Raw genomic sequence first — 17,724 nt, 5'->3', positions numbered from 1 at the left:
TAAAAGTTTACAGGCATCATATTTAGTAGGCAGGAGACCAAGCACTTCTGTTTAAGTGCTCCAAGGGACAAAAATAACAGACATGCACAAAGGATCTAAAGATCTGTAAGTCCTGGGATCCATACTCACTTTCGTCGTTCCCATATATGTTTTTTCCTTTTCAGGGTTTGCTGACCCTTCAGAACAGAAGTGCTTGGACCACTGCAGCCTGTTTTACATATAGATTGTATGATAAATGGCTGAACATGCTCCTTAGGAAGTGAAAAAACAGAATTAGGGACATCCTGTAAATGGCCAGAGATATATCTTATACTTATTCCTTCTTTGTTACATGAATAATTATCTTTTAAATAATTCTATGAACAAATAATCTCTTGAAGTATTTAATTTACCTTGAACTCTCTTCCTCCTGCAACTGACCATTGCCAGAAAACATGCCACCAACCAAAATTTCACTTGATTTTTTTGACTTGAGTCTTTGAAATCCCACCTTCTCTGGAGCACTCTGGAGTATGAAATGATCATGGCTGAGAATCATGATCTGCATCCATGGTTATTTGCTCTAAGTATTACTTTTACTGTATGTGGGAAAGAATTTAGCAAAAGAAAAGGTATGATCTCAAAAAATTGTATTATATATATCATAAAGGAGGGGGACTGAAGCAGGATTACTAGGCTGCAGTGTGTAGGCTGCAATGTGTGAAAGCACAGGCTGAACAGATCATTTGATCAGGCAGTTAAATCAGCTCCACAGGTAGCTGAAGCATGCTGGAGCAGAGCACAAAATGTGGCACTGAGCTGGGTGGGTTTTTGTAGCAGGGACAAGATGGATTGACATGTCCGGAAAGTTTCTGTCCTCAGTGAGCAGGGCTGGCATTACTACACAGTCAGAGGATGCTCCTGCAGATCTTCTGACCAAGGCTTGGCACTGAATACAGCAGGACCAGGTGACCTGAGCTCCTCAACTGCTCACCAAAGCGTGACTACAGGCAGGGCTTTTCAAGCATTTGAGAGCCTGTGAGATTGAGACCCAGGCCCACCATCTCCCAGTGGATATGCCTTGTACACCTTGGGAATGGTATACATGCATGTTGCATCAGGGTAGTGCTCTGATCAGGCCATCTGGGCTAGGTTTTGTGTGAAGTTGAAACCCAAAGTTTAATTAGCTTTATTATTTAACAAACCAAGAAAGGGGGGTTATTTCTTCAGCCTCCTTACTTCACGACTGGAATTAGTTCAAATAATTTCCACACTTTTCTTGTCCCGTATTGCTTCGTAATTTCCTCTCATAATATGCCTGTCACTTGCTTCTAATTCACTCTCTACTAAAAATCCAGAAAGACTTGGGCCAGAAAAGAAACCCACCAAAAAACTGAATCTCCAATTTCAAATACAAAGCAATAAGCTCTATATAATAAATAGGCTGCTGAAGTCCTAGCAAAATGGACAACTTCAAAAACACTTTAAAAGGCCTTTTTTGTCAGACTAAGTAGCTGAGCAGAGGCTTTTCTTTGTGACCCTTTATTTAACACCAAGGGCATGTTCTGTATCAAGATATAACCAGACCTGTCTCCAGAGAGCAGTCAGTCTAGGAGAGGAGCCAGACACACCAGAATGCAGGGGATGCAATTACTGATGGGTCTGGTTACTGTGTCGAGCCTGCTCCCACGCAAAAACCCCCCCAGCCTCTCTTACTCGACCTGATCGCACACTTTTGCCCTCCAGACAAACTAAGACCTGGAGGTAGGGAAAGAGGACAGACCTGTTCAAGTTGGTTACAGGAAACTTGCATCTTTGCCAGCCCAGCGTGTCACCTGCTACTGTATGCCTCACTAGCCCACAGGAGAGCAGGGCAGCATTTGGCAAGGTCTGGCACTTCTGGAGATCCAAAATATCCCTGCTGTCCTTACATCTTGCAGGGACAGTGCTGTAAGGGCATGTAAGTGGGGTAGGGAGAAGAAACTGAAATGGCCTCAACTGGTGAAGTAGAGAGGACTGAGGGAAGAGATGTGATGAAAAACCAAGACTCAAACAGGCAGATTGGACTGCTGGTCTGGCATAGCCTAAAATAAACTGTCACGGGGAGAGTGAAAGGATCTGAAAACAGAAAACATTGTGGTCTGTAGGTCCACTGCTACAACAGTGAGAGCCAGGCTTGGACTTCAGCTCTGCATGTAGTCAGGTTAAGTATCATTTTAGGCAGCTGTAATTCTTTTTCAGCCTCTGGAAACAGAGTCTAGTTGGCAAATTTCACACTATAATAAGGTCAAAGTTGAAATCCCTGAAACTTGCTTTGTCCCGTTTTATCTCAAAGTGATAACCTCTTCCATTTATTTTTCCAATGGGACACACTCCACCAGATCACACAGAATATGTGTGAAAGATGGGAGGTAATGAATGGCATCCTGTTCTCACTCATTTGTAAAATGTGTCTGCTGTTGACTTTGGGCCAAACACTGATCTCAGTTACAAGAAGACAGACGTGGGGTATTCCAGTAGGAGTTCATACTATTGCATTTAAATTCAGATTTTAGAAAGAGTCTACTGATTTTTTTGGGCACTTCCATTTTTAGACTCCCTAATTCAAGGCAGCTTCAAGTCAGGATGAGCCCAGCCTGTCTGAAAAGCAGGCCAGCTCAAGAGTTCTCGAGCTGGTCCAACCAAAACCAGCAGTGTGCTATAGCAAAATGCTTGTGTCTTTTATTTCAGAGGAACCACTTTGTGGCTATCCCAACTACTGACCACTATATGAGTAAAAAAGAAAGAAAAATTTGGTAGAATTTCTTGAAAAATCAGTATCATTACTTTGCAGACATAGGTAATTTTCTGCTCCCCTAATGGGTGTCCATGACACAAACAGCACATAACTGCACCAGTCTGATAGACATGCATGGGATATGCACCAGACAATAGCTGTATGTGTGACAATATACCTAAAAGATTTTGATAATTACTCAGTTCAAAGCTTTATTTTTTCTTTTTTATCTGTTTTCATGTATTTAGAGAAAAATGATAAATTGAATTAAGACAGTGATTGTTGGCTTGCAGGGTAAACTATGACTGTCAGGCTTCCCATTCTTTTCCAAGGAAGTAGAGAAATATATTCTAAATGTTGATCCACCTCTTTTTCCAATTTGTTTACTTCCAAATCCTTCTAAAAGTATTAAACATTATTCTTAATTGCTGTCTATTGACTTCTTGAAGTTTTCTCTAATTTTGATCACTAGTTAGGAAATAAAACTTAGGAAGTGAAAAATGTTCCTCACGCGTTTGGAAGCACAAAATTGTTTAATATGTTCATCATGCTTCTTGAACGTGTTTATAGCTTTGCCGAACGCATGAAAGATTTTTTCATTTTCTTTTTTCTAGCATTATCTGTTAATGGATATCACTTTGATACCCAAATTTCTCCTGATCAGTGTGAGTAATGAAGGAAAGATCCTATTCTACAGAAAATTTCTAAAAGACCACACAAAGCTAACAGTCCAAAACAAAACAGACTTATTGCCAGAAGTTAAGCAAATGTGTTTGGTATTATACTTAGTTTGCTTTTATTATCTGTGAAGTCATTTTTCCATTAGTCAACTCTTTAATCAGAGCTGTCATCCACTGATTTAGACTTTTATTTTTCCCCACGTGTGAATGTTTTAAGCTAGTCTTTGTTTTCATCCCTAGCTAAAAAGGAAAATTCTTATCTAGATGCTCAAATTTACTCATTTTCATGTGGGCAGTGTTTCAAACTGTTTAATTCTAATAGCTGCTCTTAGCCTTAGAAGCATTAAAGAAAACTCTGCTAAAAGGACCACTCTTCATTGATGCCTGTAAATAAAAGCAGATAAATCGTGCACAAATGTCAGAGAGAAGGACCCTCTCTCTCTCTCTTTCAGTGGGATCAGTTTCTCATTTTAGTAGAGTCATAAGTGACTCTGACAGATAAATCCTCCTTGCCTGTTTGCCCTTTTGTCTCAAAGCAGACTCTTTGCACAGTAAAATGCAATTTCATCCCACTCAGTGAGTTTCATAAAGGTCGTGGAAATTAATGGCACTCAGGGGTCATTTCTATAGTACTGGGAGAGTAAAAGATTGCACAGGCACTGTAACTTAGTTCACAACTGACTTTCATTGCTGCCATGATATTTCTGCTGCTGGTAACAAAATATGTGGCTTTAGTGGAAGGAAGTAAGCCACGCTGGGTAAATGGAGGAAGAAAACAGCGTCTGCCACAGAAGCTATCTGTCATTAGGTCTTGTGTCCTGCTGACAAAGGTTAAATAAGGCAGACAGCTGACATAGGTCTCTGCTTCAACAAGAACGTTGAAAAAGACAAGAAGTCAGCTTTGCGTGACTGTAAGATAATAACCTGAAGAAAGAAAAAGTCATTCTGTTTTGCCCTGACATACTCAAACTTTGTCTTGTCTTCACTGACATTGAAGTATTTTCCAGTGAGAAGGTGCATCCTGTGAAAGGCAGGATGCATTTAGGCTAGAATTGCTGTTCTTACTTTATATTCACAGGGGTCTTTGTGCCAGGAACCTCACTGAGTTTCTGGAGGTGCAAATTGGTAAGAGAGGCTGCAGGGGAGGGCTGACAGCAGAAGTCGCAGAGGCACCACTCCCCCCAAGCAGCCCCCGCAGCTTTCAGGTGCAGCCTCATGCCAACGGCGTTGGCTCTGGCAGCACAGAGATGTGATACTGCCTGGGCACAACCATGAGGCCGACACACACGCTAGGCTGGCATCCAAGTCCTTTCCCCCATAAACTCCTCAGCCCTGGAGAAAATCATCCAGTGACTACTTTAGTCCTGTGAAAAGGCTGAATCTTGTCTCAATATTCCTAAGAGTCAAAAAAATTGGTGATTACTAAAACCCTCATCATCTCCCAGGCTTGTAATTTGCTCCTTACAGTTCATTCTGGGTGCAGCTGCCAAGGATCCTTTGAAAGCAGTGTTTAAAATGCAGTTTTGCAGTGGATTGCATTGTGTCTCAGGCTATGGTAAAATGCAGTTGCAGTGCTACCAGCACACAAAGGAGGTACAATCCCTGCAGCATTTGGTTTCTTTCTTCAAGCTACATTTCAGATTTCACTTGAAGGGAAAAAGGGAAAGCATAAATTTTTGGGTTACAATACAGGAAAGACTCAAAGGCTGAAAAGCAATGAAACAATAAAACCAGAGTGAATTATTTTTTTACATCCTGTTGTTCTTCTAAACTAATCTCAGAATTTTGAAGGCTTGACTCAGCATCTTCTTGTTTTAGCTCATACTACAAGGCAATAATTTAAATAAATGCTAAGCCTGCATCTTCCATAACTTCAGGAGAGCTCCACTGCTGCCTCTGTCAAATGTTCACCTAAAATATTGGCCCTGAGCCCTTGGTAGCTTCCTCTTTCACTGTTTTTTACCAAATTGCTGTCCTGTCCTGGAGACGTTCAGGAATTTCTCGTTGCTCCTAACCCTAGAAGAATCATGGAAAAGGTTGATACATATGCCCAGTAATTGTGGCATGTGAAGCACATTCTGGTTTTTGATGGAAACCACACCAAGCTTCACTGGGCTCAGGTGTACAATTCTCTTCCAGTCTTTGGGTTGTCTTTTGAACTTTGTTAAATTACTGTCTGAAACTCAAGAAATAATGCTATCAGACGAGCAATATGACAAGGGCAATCCCTGGGTTCTCTCCTGTGGAGTGGGGGATGGCAGTTTCCTTAGTCACCTGCAGGAGGCAATAACACTTTTGACACTCACAGCACAGATTTTTACTTGAAGGTACACCCCATGGCACCATTAAAGGGATGCAGCAGTTGAGAAACCATAACAATTGAGTTTGTAGGCTGGTATGGAAATAAAACCCCTCTAGAAGGTTTGCCAATGAAAATGTGCTTTCATTTTGATACAAAGGCAATCAAAAGTATTTGGAGCCAATGGAGTGCTTGGATGGTCATTGGTAGGGTACTCCATGCACTAGCAGTTTTCTGCAATGAACCTGAAAGATTAGGCCCGGTCTACAGGAGAAAGGTGATCCTGTCACCCCATTTAGTACTTCAAAATGAAGAGGTTAGAAAGGCATAGTCTTGGTGGATGCCCAGTTTGGCTCTCTGTGTCTGGAGGGCTCCTTGTTCATGACACCACTAGAGCACTTACCCACACACCTAAAGGACCTCCACACCATTAGGCTTTTCCAGTATCATCAGTGCTTTACTTCTGCATCCCTCCAGTGGTTTCTCATCTCATTGCATGCCAGCCCCCTTACAGCTTATCCCTTCTTCCCTCCCGCTTACCCTATAGGTGCAGATTCCCACCTCCCTGCAGCAATTGGGTGCTGATTTCCATAAAATTCTTGTTCAGCCACTTCAAATGTTGCTCTCTGTTTGGAGGGGGTCTCTGTCCATGCATCTCCATTTTACTTGGAATATTCTCTTTTGTGGAAGAACCTACAAAAAGTCTTGGCCGTTACCATGAAAAGTTTCCTGATGTTTTCTTGTCTCCCCATCTCTGCATACCTCGTTTCTTGCACTTTACATGCCCTGTGAACTCTTTACATTTCTGGGTGGTGTTCTTGATCTTGGTACACAACAGCATTCCATCTCTGTTTACAGTGACAGAAATAGTAAATACCAGCAAAGAGCCCCTTTTAAGCTTAAGAGCAAGAACCAAGGATAGCACTGCCTTAGCAAAAATAGTTTACATTAGAAAGGCAGCTGCCATGTGTAAACAGGGCATTTTTTCCCTTGTGTGACTGCATGCACTGTTGCCACATCTCCCTTAGTTGGACAAAAATCTCGGCTTTCTGTTGAAAGTAGTGTGTTCATTTGGACTGCATGTTCTCCTTCACTCTGAGACTGTCTCTTGCAAAGAGAATCACTCTGCTCAGGCTGTTGAACCCTTTTATTCTTTCTACAGATCCATACCTTTTGCAGGTCTATGTCTGCACACATACATGAGTATGACAGTGACTCCATTAACACAGCAATTCCTTGAAATCTGTTAGCATTTCATTATAAATCTGATTTTTGACAGATTTATAACCAGACTGTAGAAATTAACTGCTGGAGGAAATATACCATTTAGTCTCAACATGAACACATTTTATTTTTCTACATGGTTGTATTTTTTCTTACCAGACTTTTTCTATAGGCTAGAAAAAATAACCTTATGCTTGTTTTAATGTAATTCTTTTAAAGTGAAAAAACAAACAAGCACTTCAACCTTTTCATAAACATTTAAAAACTGTCTCGCAGTGACATGTTTATTGCATAGTACTCTTTGATGTTTCTTGAAAACAGGTGCTGATTAAATGACAGTTACTGTTATCAGCACATTAAAATATAACTTCACTGAAGAAATAACAGCTGAATAAAATAAGGCTAGCAGGTAAATTAAATAAAATGTCAGAACAAACAGTGCTATTGATAGATGGAAGGTAGTCCTTCCTATTGCAACAAATATACTACCATTCATTTTTACAAAAACAATTTGATAGCAGATATTAATTAGGACAGCATCTCATTCCTATTGCAGTAATCTGAAGTTTTGCCACAGAGCTTTGCCAGTAAGCCTGAGGTGAAGTACTGTACACCTTTTAATGTAGAAGTCAGAGGAGTGAGGGCAGACAAGGGAGAGCAGGCTCTCGGGACTGGCTCTGGGTGTAAGCGTTTGCTCCTCTGCACTTGCAGCTGCCGTCTGCAGCAGTTCATAGAGATCCAGGGCAGTGGTGGCAGTAATCACAAGCAGGTTTCGCTGAGTACACACTGAGCTAGTGCCTTCTAGTGCGGCTGCTCCTGACACATCATGCCATCCTTTGAAGCCTGCTGGAGTCAGTCCCAGCAGGACTACAACGCACATTTCAAAAAAAAAATTCTTTCTGGCTAGGCAACCTAAGATCTTTCCATTTTGCCCCACTAGTTGTGTTTCCTATGCCATTCTTGTTTGCCCTTTTACTGACACAAGTATGTTTTCCCTGAGTACCATTTCGTACACACTTATTTTCAAACAAGACTATAAACAGTGACAGTTTCATACCTCCAGGCTGGAAATTAGGGAGGGAAATGAGAAAAGGCTCCCTTACTGCATAAAGCGCTTTCTTGTTAGGCATTTCAAGTGCTTTGACAGTTTGCTATGAAAGGACCCCGCTTACAGAGTCCAAACGATCTTGGTACAAGCGAAGCACCTAATAATGTCTCTCTCCACCACTCTCCTCTGGAGAGAAATACCAAGCAGGAAAGTAGTAACTGTGTTTTTCAGAAAAAATGGGTCTCATAGCTGTGCTGGTGGATAGAAGAGTAGAAATTTCCCTGTGCACCTACCTGGAGAAGATTATTCTCCTTGGTCTCAGTGAGCAACTCCAAAACAGGCCAGGAGCCTGAACCCTCTAGCAAAGCCTGCCTAAGAGACCCAATAACTCTGTCTAACAGTTTCTCATACCTTTTTCCATGGAGACTGGTCCATTTCAAATGTAAGGAGTAAGTTTTAACAGTGAAAGAATATGTCTTTCCTCTTTTTTACCAGTTGTATCTCAAAACTTGTTTTGAATTGTAAAGCACTTTTTTTAAAAAGTGAAAAATCCGAGGCCTTGGAAATCTCTGCTGGAATACAAAGTAAGATGACAAATAAATTCAAGCTTCAGTGGATTAGGAAGGAAGCTGTCTTCGATAAGCATTCTTATCTCTCATACCTGCAGTCTTATTGGAGATCCTTTCTTATAATGCTTTCTTATCATAGATAACAAGGAGATACTTGGCAACCTGTGAGCAATCCTTTGTGTTTTCTGAGAGAAGGTGCCTTTACTGTATCTTTGACTCAGAAATGGAGGTATATTTCTGTACTAGTCTGTGTTTCAATGGATGTCACAAGAGCTACCGTTACATGGGAAGAGTCAATCTTTACTACTCTGCTTTTCCTCACCACCCAGGTACGTCAGGCTGGTTAAAGAGATTGAGCTGTAATGCCTCAGGGCCAGCTCATCCCTTTCATGCCTCATGTTTCTGGTGGCTTCTTCTCACGGCCACCCTCATGAAGCAGAAGGCCACTGGGATAGTATTCTGTGATGTGGGGATGGGGGTGGGGGTAGGGGACATGCCCTTAATGACTTTAGAGATGTGCTTCAAATCAATGGAAGCTTGTTTCATTGTGGAAATAGTAAACTAGTAAATGTTTTTCACTGCAGAGTATGCAGTATGAGACAGATTAATGCATGCCTAGGAATAGAATTATTCAAGGAAAGATTGCAGACACGGCTTCCTCTTGCAAACTTATTTAATGTGGGGTACTGCAGTGAGCAAGCTTTGCTTTTAACAAGGCTAAACACTTAAGGCACTGTGCTGAAATTCTACTTAAGAAAATTAAAGACAGCAAGGAAAAAACATGGAAGTGAGTGTGACTATAAATTAAGTAGGTATTTCAGTGCTAGCTTGAATTTGTGTGGGCTTATATGCTCAGTTTTAAGAATGCTTTTGCTGAAGTGCTTTCCTGAAGCAGGGTTCCTGCCAAGGATTATGATGTTGACTTTATATGAAATGTCATTTGTAATAGAAAACTTGCATGCTTCCTTTCATAAGCTGCTGAATAGTCTTTATTATCCCTGCATCTCTGTGAGCAGATATTACTAAAGAAGTGAAGAGGTTTTGTACTTATTTGCAGAAGTATAATTGGATACTTGGAATTAATAAGAAAAATCCCTCAGAGGAAAGAGGAACAAGAACAGTTTTTGACTGGCTATGTTATAATGGGATGGAAGTATTTCAATACTCAATGTGATAAGGAAATAGTTATGTCAGTATCACTACGTACCCATCAAGGCAAACTTGATGGTACCAGGTAGAACCTGTAATACAATCCAATGCCACAGTAACTTTGAGGAGCACTAAGACAGTCCTGCTGCCTGAACTGAGACTAACTACAGCTAATCAGAGTTAAATTTTTTATTATTAATTCTTTTAGTAATTAAATGTGGGTTGCAGTACTGGTGAACCATATGATCGACCCTTACAGAAAGCATCAAATATGGACTGGAGGAGGGAAGAAGTCCAGATTTTGCATCAGGAGGCAGGGAAGGCACTACAAGCACAGCTGTACTTGCTGCCTCAGGGAGCTTACTGCCATGCCAAACCTGCAGTTGAATTTGGGCAGCTGGCAGGGCCTTAGGATAGGGTAAGGATTTATCTTTGGACAGTCCCTTGAAGGATGGTGATCTGTCTTCAAAATCCTTGTAGTCTTTGTGTGTTTGTCCTTTCAGCTCTGTCAAGGTTCTTTTTTCCCCTTTTTTTAAATTAAAAGTTTTGTTGAGTTAAAACCATTAAGTAGAGTTTTTTGCTTTATGCAGAAATGATGCTGTTTGCATTAGGGTCCTCCCCACGCTTCCTTGCAGAATCAGGTGTTTAAGACTTGAGAAAATGAGCCCAAGTTCCCTGCTTTACCAGCTCAAGTCCAGTCCTCCTGCCAGGAGGGACTTTCTAGCTAGGTTCCATCAGTCACCTCTCCAGGCTATAAAGCAAGTGCAGATGGTGCAATAGCCCCTTTCTCATTGATTAAGCAGGGTCATGACACCAATGGGAAAACCTGACCTGCCCAGTGGTTTGGTGCAATCAGTTCTCCTGGGCTTGGTATCTATGCAATGGCATGCAGAAAAATATGGCTTCTTATGTGTCCAAGAGCTGATATCTCTTCTTTATGTATGGCTCCCATAGCTGTGCACTGAAGGAGGAACTGGACTCCCTGGGCACTCTTGCTTCATGAAGCTTCACTGCCTCTTTTAAGGCTCCTTTACAGTTTTGAGTGCCTGCTTTGCACCTGCAAAGAACTTCCAGAGATCTGTGGAGGAGCTGTGAGGTACACAGGAGTAAGGTCCCTTGTGATGGAGCACATCTTGCCAAATGTATTACAAGTTGTTTTGCATGGGCTCTGCCCCAGTTACGAATTTCCAGCCCACTGAGTTATTTACCTTACATTGATGCAGAGCAAGCACGGAAAAGAGCAAGGTGCAGCGTCTGAAGCAGGATGAACCAGGAATCCTTTCCTACAGTTTATTTGGCCAGCCAGGTTTTTCTGCATGGTGGGATGTTCTCCAATGCAGCAAAAGACTCCTCATTGGATAAAGTTCACTATATTGTGGCAGTTGCATTCAGCTCCTTATCTGCTGTCTGCTTTAATCTAAGGCCTATAAGTTTTCCAACCCTCCCACCCATTCCTGGCATTTTCAAGGTTGAGAGTCCCTCAATGGTAAAGGCAATCCCTGATTGCCCTGGCTGTCAGTTTAGCATTTCTGAGCTTAGACCTGTTTTTCTCACAGTGGTACCATCTATTTCCTCTGTGCCTCCTCTGCACCTTCTTTGTTTTCTTTTTTTGCTGCCCCTCCCCACCACACACACATTTTTCCTCTTGGGATCTTCTGGCCTGTTGCTGCCTTGTGTTTTGCCATTCACATCTCCCCTCACCAGGTAGGGAATATTTGCTAAAGGCCCTTGCAGACCTTTTGCAGACTCTTATCACATCACACCAAAGTGAAAGCTGACATCTTTCATGGCAATGGGAAAGTATGCCTTGTCTCAAAGCCCAGTTTCAACCAGGTCCCTCCATGCACCCTAGCACTCTTCCACAACCCACATTGCCCCACTTTTTCTGAAAACTCAAGTGTTTGCAAGCAGTAATTGCATTTCCTCACTAACAACCTGTGAGCTGTGTGTGTCTCTTCCCATCTTTCCTTCCATCTCAGAGTTAAATGAAGCAAACAGAAATTAGTGCTGGTCAGGCCATCTTTAGCATGTGTCACCTCTTGACCCTCCATGGTGAGGCAGATGCTGTGCAGGTCTTGCAGTCACGGGCCTGCCAACCGGGTCAGTCTGTTGGCCTATCAGGGAGGAAGAGATCAGGTAGTGCAGCAAGCTGAAGTGTCTGTCCTTTGTTTTAATTTGTGGGTTTTTTGATTTGTTTTCCTTTGATTTGCTAAGGTTGGATTTGCGAGAGGAAGCTGCCACTGAGTCTGTGTTTTATGAGGAAGAGGGACATGCTGCTTTGGTTCAGCAGTATTTATGTGCTCTCAATCTTTCCTGAAGTTTCTATCTTGCAGACCCAGCGATTTCCTGTTTCCTTCTTGCTGGCCCTGATCTTCACAGAGATAGCGACAAAGTGAGAAAGCACTGTCTTAGGAACAGGGAGTAATTCCACTAACCTGTAAGCACTTAATTCCATCTGTTGGAAAAACAGGAGGCTCCTTAAATGATCTCCTGTGAAGGTCCCAGCAATCTGTTACACTGCCTATTATTTGTGAAAAACAGAGGCTGAAAATATTTTATAACTAGATTGAACAGCCAGTTTAGCATATTATATCACCAAAGCAATGTGAAAAATTCTGAGCAGCCCCATGAAGTAGACCATAAATGCTGCCTATAGAGATTTGGTATTTTCTTTCTCTGAGGTTTGTTTGCTGTTATTAGTAGTTTTTTTAAACCTTTGGTATGTTCAGAGCTACATGGATGCAGTTTCAACTTTGGGACCATTAAGTATGAAGGACATGAAACACACCCTCTACACACCTGGTAAAGCGGAAATTCTTGACTGTTCAGAAAGGAACTTGGTTTTTATTGCTCTCAAGTTTTTGCTTATGTTCTCCTTGAAGGTACTCATATAGCTTTAGCTGCTCACAGTTATGCTGGAACCAGCAGTTTTCCTCATTCAGTGCAGTACAGAAATGCCAAGGTTTTCCCTAGTCACTAGTACCTTGCAAGTTGGGCTCATCAAGGAAGTCAGAGTGAGTTGAAGAGGCTCAGTACTCAGTGGAAAGAAAATGTAGATGGTTTAACTGAGACATAGAGGGATTAAGTGTGTCCTGGTTTTGATAAAGTGCTACAGCCAAAGTTACATGGGAAATCAATCCACCCTGCAGATCAGGGCTGGACATCTTTAAACTGCTCAACAGCAAGTCAAGAGGGAATTGATTGTGCTTTTAAAGAAATGAATGAGCTTCAAGTGAGGGAATAGTAAAGTAATAGTAAAGCTGACTGTCTTCTGGGGGCACACACTTTGTCACCCCAAAGCTCGCTTGTATGTGCTCTCTTTCCCCCTCCTTCTCTCCCTCTGTCCCTCCTTCACTCCATGCAGGTCCCTTCCTCTTCCATTGGCATAAGCTGCAAGTAGGCTTTGCTCAAGCCTTAGTCTCAGAAAACAGTGATAAACAGAAGTATTTGTTCTGTTCCTCTGCAATAATTTACTCTCTTTTTTCACAAAAAAGCCTGGAAAGGTCTCCACCAGAAGTCCAATAAGGTGGCATATTTACAACCCCTAAGTGGCCTTCCAGTGAGAAAGGTGAACCTTCCTTTGTGCTGCAGCTGCCACTTGACTTCGTCTCCACTGAGTCATAAGCATCTCACTAGTCACCTTGCATGACTTTGAGTGTGTCCTCTGATTTTACACCAGCTTTGCAGAAACTCAATTCAGAAGCATGGATACTATTCTGTTTAGGTTGCAAAGCCCTTCCCTCAGTCAGTACTCTGAGATCTCTTATGGCCCCTCTCAGCAGACTGCCTCACCTGTGCAGGGCCTGGGCGTCCTGATGCTGTAGCTGCTGGACTTCAGAGGGTTTTTTGGAAAGCAAGAGAGAGAAAGAGAATGCATTTTTCTGTTTTGGGACAAAAAAGGGTCAGAGATTCCCCAGGTAAGCTCAGAATTACAGGAAGTTGTGTCTGCTTGACATTAAATGATCCTAAAGTAGTTTTACAGCAATAATTCATGTTTTAGAGAGTTGTTTTTCAAAGATACAATAGCTCCTATTTTTATTCTTGTTAATGGCTTTAATCAGTTCCAGTAGATGGGAGCAGATCTCATTGTCTTTCAGTGCCATGTGAATATTTGCATTAGTGGGTACTCTTCATTCTGCCTGCAGTTGCTTTTTTAAATGTGGTGTTTCTGTATTCAGGGAAGGGGAAAAAAAATAAAGAGGGGTATGTGGTGTTTTCAGATGTTATCTCATGCATGATATTTTCAAATTGCATTACAGCATGTAATTTAGTCCCTTCAGTAAGCTAGGGGTTTGGTATAGGACTCTAGAACAAACCGGTTTTTCTATCTTGTACTTGTATAGCTGAATAAAACAGAAAAGAAAGGAGGTACAAATTTTAACTAGCTGAATAAATGCACAGATACGTGATCTACAGCTGTGCTTTACCTCACCATTGTGGGTCATTCCCACTATACATCCTCCAAACCCATGTCTTCTAGACATGTATAGAAAGGCAGTGTTTTGGGGCTAGTTATGGACTGTATGAAATGGGCTGTGATGAACACCTGCTCCCAAACAGCACATTTCTTCCATTATGTGGCTTTAAGTGAAACCCAAAACCATACTGTTTCTTGTATTTAATTTGCAAAATAGACTTACAGTGCATACACTGAATACTGGCCATATGCCATAAAAACTATGTATCCTTTGCAAAGAAAAATTAATATCAGAATTAACTCACTGGAGACTTTTTTCCACCCCTCACCCCATGGAGTTACAAAGCTCAGGCAGACAGGGACTGTGGTGTCAGTGGATCAGTAATGCACAGAAAATTCTCACACCAGATTTATACAACAGTTTTGAACATGACATGCCAAAGTCACAGATAGAGGCACTCCTCACAAATATGCATAAAGCCCTTGTATCAAGAGATTCCTCTGAGAATTCCAGACTATTCCCATCTCTAGTAAGCAGTTCAGAGCAATTGCTGCTATCCAAAGCTCACTTACCTCAGCTGGGAAATAACTTACTTTGAAACACCATGGTGATCTGCTTTTGATTGAGTCTGCTTAAAGAAAAAGCAGTAAGCAAGAGGATGAAAACAATTATGGATAGCTACAAGCCCACTTGCTACTGTATCTACCTTCAAAATTCAATTTAAAACATCCCATTAGCCAGCAGGGTAGCAAAATGGTGGTTTTTTGTCAGAAACACTGCAGACAATGATGGTTTTTTTCCCTTCCAAATCAATGCATTAGTTTTCTGAGCTTGAGGACATCCTCAGGTTGCAGGTTGAAGTCTTTTAATAAGGTAAAAGGACACAGTGATGGATAGGCTATCAGCAGGAATAAGCTTAATAGTGACTACCTGTTAAGATTCACAAAGGCTTCAAAATGTGCATTACTATATGAATGGGATTCACTCACCCATGTTTGTCACATTTTAGGCCTTGGTATGCAGTAGTCTGTCATGTCAGGCATCTCCTTTGGGCTATATTCCAGGCTCCTTTCAAGCCAGTGAAGAAGGAAGGGCACTTCCACCAGGCAGATCTCTCCATCCTAAGATTCATGTCAAGGATGGTGGTCAACTCACTGACATCAAGCATAGATGACCCTTCACCGCTGAGCTAATGGCAATCTGTTGGCCAGCCTTTTGTCAACACTGGGTGTAAAGTCCTGTTTGAACCGGTGCTAGCTGAAAGAGCGTCAGACTACTCTTAAAACATGACCCCTTTTCCTGCCTCTAGACAAAGCATAAATTTTTCCTGGTCTGAGAGGTTATAAATCATGCTTTGAGGGGCCAGGAGAAAGGAGTGTCTTATTATGAGGAATTAGTACTCCATGTTTGCATTTCATTAGCACTTAGAGGCCCCAGTCAAGATCATGATCTGAGAAGATGTGACTCAATGGGTGAATGCAAAAGTGAGAAACAGGAGGGAGCTTAAGTTTTGGGAGAGGTCACAGGAGGGCTTTTCCTGGCCATGAGAGGAGGGCACCCCATGTAAGCAAGGTATCATAGAAAAAAGAGAAAGAAGCTGGCACAATGGTGATTAATGGCACAGGAAGGAAGGAGTGTGAGAGACATTAGCTGTACAGGCAGATGGGATTTTGATGGAGTAAAAAGGACTTAAATATCCCAGTCACTATCTCACGTCTCATTGAAACAAGATAGCTAAAGCTACTCTGAAAATAATGCCAACCAAGGTGGCCCATTCTCCCAATTGCTGAGTGCTAAAAATGTAGTTTTACTTGGAAGATGATGGGAAACATGAAAATCAAATCTGACAGGGACTACTTCATCCTTATTCTCAGAAAGAAGATCTTGAAATGTGTAAGTGGTATTTGTTGATAGCAAATCTGTCAAAAGCATGTTTTATTTGGATTCAATGTGTGCAGCAAATGGTAGAACGTCACGCATCACCTGCTACGAACATGCCCCTTGGGTGCCTTTGTTTTAGAAAAAGCTTTGAATATCAGACAACTTTTGTGTAGGTGCTTGCAGCTTTCTAGTCAACTCCAGTGGAATCAGTCAGTAGATAAAAGCATTGCTCCACCTCAGAGTAGAAGCTGTCTTTCAGAAACAAAAACATTGGGATTTGTTCAACACTGTAACAAAAATTCTCACTTATGTATGTCTGGAGATGCCTAAACAAAAACTATGCAGGAATCTTCCCCAGTTTTTACAGATGACAGATAGTCACTTCAGTTAGTTTTAGCCATTTGAAAATTAGGAGTGTATTCTCAAGCTTGCTCTGCAGTCAGTATAGGCAGACAGACACTATCGGAGGGGCTGTTTATTCCATTCATTGTGGGGATAAGTTGAGCTGCTTTCTGAGAGCAGTAGAGAGTGCCTTACAACTAAACAATTCAGTTTTAGGCAGATAAAATCAAGTGAAATGAATAACCTGAATGACTCTCCAGAGGTCAAATAGCCCATCAGTGTTATGGTTCATGACCTGGGTACTGACTGGTGTCCAGACTTCAACTATGTCTACCCTGTTTTGACAGAATTTGGAGCAAAACTTACCCAAACTAGGGGACAACCAGAGATTGTAGTTTGGGGCTGCAGCTGCAGCCTAGCAGGTACATGCCTGACTTAGGTTTAACTCAGGTCATGGAGGTGGTTTTGCAGGCACAAAGCAACATAAGGAGCTGAGGACATAATATGGCCTGTCATCCCTGTCGCTGTTAGCTGGTTTAGAGTAACCTCAGGTAGATTCACCTTACACTAGTTGCCAGCAATGACTGAAGTGGGGACTTTTTGGGCACTGTCTCTCCTATGGTACTGCTCCCTTTGGTCAGGGCAGATACTGCATGGGCAAATCCTAAGGCTAGGGTTTCTCATCCTACCCTGATAGCCTCCTTAAAGGTTGCTAAATAAACTCTGCTCCTGCCTTCTCCACGTATTCCCTAAACTCAGGAGGAAGTAAGCTAAGAAACACTGCAGGTACAGTGGTACTTCCATTTAATAGCAATTTAGACACCTAATGGCATCTAGCAGCATTGGTGGCTCAGAACTGTTTGTACTTAATGCAGATGAGCCCATCCACAGGACATGCTAGTTTGGCCTCCAAATCAAAGACTCCCATGGACACAAGGGTGTCAATCACATATGCACAGGAAGGACAATGCCTCTGGGCCCCCTGTCCTCTCCCTCCCTACAGAGTTGAACCAGAGCAGCCACAGGTCTCATTTATGAGCAGGGGAAGAGAAGAGACATTCAGCATTCAGCCAGTCACTCTCTTTCCTGGGAAGAAGGCAGTGGCTGGACCAAGGGGTTCAGTCCTGAGGAACTGAATCATCATGGAGCCTCAGGTTTAGCTCCACTGAAAAACACCTACTTCAAGGCAATTCCAGGAAGAAACCTCATCCAGGGCCTCCTTTTATTGGGCACTATATCAGCAGCCTGTAATGACTCTCACACCCGAAAATCATTTGAATGCAATTAATGCATTATAAGTAACTGCACATAAATTACACATTTTTAATGAAATACATTAAATTGTATTAAATTAAATTT

At 41.9% G+C, this 17,724-nt stretch overlaps 1 protein-coding gene across 6 annotated transcripts in view; it reads left to right on the top strand.

Moving 5' to 3' along the window:
- NRG1 (neuregulin 1) overlaps nt 1–17,724 on the top strand; it is a 305,415-nt gene that overhangs the window by 252,744 nt on the left and 34,947 nt on the right. The gene's annotated exons all lie outside the window — the stretch shown is intronic.

Source organism: Strix aluco, chromosome Z (genome assembly GCF_031877795.1).
Source record: "Strix aluco isolate bStrAlu1 chromosome Z, bStrAlu1.hap1, whole genome shotgun sequence".
NCBI lineage: Eukaryota > Metazoa > Chordata > Aves > Strigiformes > Strigidae > Strix > Strix aluco.
The sequence above is the reverse complement of the archived record's forward strand: the minus strand, read 5'-3'. Positions and strand labels throughout refer to the sequence as shown.